The following is a 1,145-nucleotide window of genomic DNA, read 5'->3' on the forward strand; positions in this document are numbered from 1 at the left end:
AGTTACAGGAAGAGGAGGGATTTACAGAATAAAACCACTGAGGCCAGGATTGTGTCAGGGGTATCCCTGTATGGAGGTCTAGTGGAGAGGCCATTGTATGAAACTGTGAAGTCGAAGCCTGAGTTGACTTGGAGACCCCAAGATATTAGAGATGCCAGCGTTGTGGGATACTGGCTGAGGAGGGCTGCTAATGGGGAGTGGAGCCAGCCAGGAGAAAGAAGTGTGTTCCAGTCAACAAAGCTGAAAGGAGCCGGGGATCTGGAGTGGTTTGGCATTAGACATGGAGATAAAGAGTTTGGAGTTTGCTCAACTGGTTTTCTGTTTTGCTCTGGTCCTTGCTATGCTCCCTCCCCTGGGTTTTGGAATGGTAGTACATATCGTGTGCCATTATATGTTGGAAGTATGTGATCTGATTCTTGATTTTGATTTTATAGGGGATTCAGTTAACAGTTTGCTTGAATCTCAGAATAGACTTTGAACTTTGGACTTGAAAACATCGTTGAGACTGTGATAGACTATGGGGACTTTTGAAGTTGGACTAAATGAATTTTGCACTCTGATATTCTTTTTTTTTTTCACTAACGTCTCCTATTTATTTATGAATTGCCATGGTCGAGCAAATGTCAATGACAAGGGCCCCTGTGTTGCAGAGATGGGGAGGGTCCAAAAATATGGAACGCTTCACGAATTTGCGTGTCATCCTTGCGCAGGGGCCATGCTAATCTTCTCTGTATCGTTCCAATTTTAGTATATGTGCTGCCGAAGCGAGCACTGCACTCTGATATTCTTACAAGCTAATGGGAACTAGGGAACGGAATGTAGTGGTTTGAATGTAATTGACCCGTGTAATCTCGGGGAGTGGCACTGTTCGGAGGTGTGGCTTTGTTGGAGTGGGTATGGCCTCGATGGAGGAAGCATGTCACTGTGAGAACAGGCTTTGAGGTTTCCTATGCTTGGGATACTGCCCTGTGTGTCAGTTGACTTCCTGTTGCTGACTTTCGGCTACTTCTCCAGCGCCATGTCTGCCTGCACACTACCATTCTAAAATGGACTGAACCTTTGGACTGTAAGGAGCCCCCACCTTCCAATGAAACGTTTTCCTTATTACAGGTGCCAAGGTCATGGTGTCTCTTCACAACAGTAAA

The 1,145-nt window shown here is 45.7% G+C and overlaps 1 non-coding gene across 1 annotated transcript; it reads right to left on the reverse strand.

The window, feature by feature from the left end:
* Positions 1-665: 665 nt before the first annotated feature.
* On the reverse strand, positions 666-772 carry LOC113457254. Its single transcript, XR_003377882.1, has one exon. It is a non-coding gene; the product is annotated as a U6 spliceosomal RNA (small nuclear RNA).
* Positions 773-1,145: the final 373 nt, after the last annotated feature.

Source organism: Microtus ochrogaster, chromosome 21 (assembly GCF_000317375.1).
Source record: "Microtus ochrogaster isolate Prairie Vole_2 chromosome 21, MicOch1.0, whole genome shotgun sequence".
Classification (NCBI taxonomy): Eukaryota; Metazoa; Chordata; class Mammalia; order Rodentia; family Cricetidae; genus Microtus; species Microtus ochrogaster.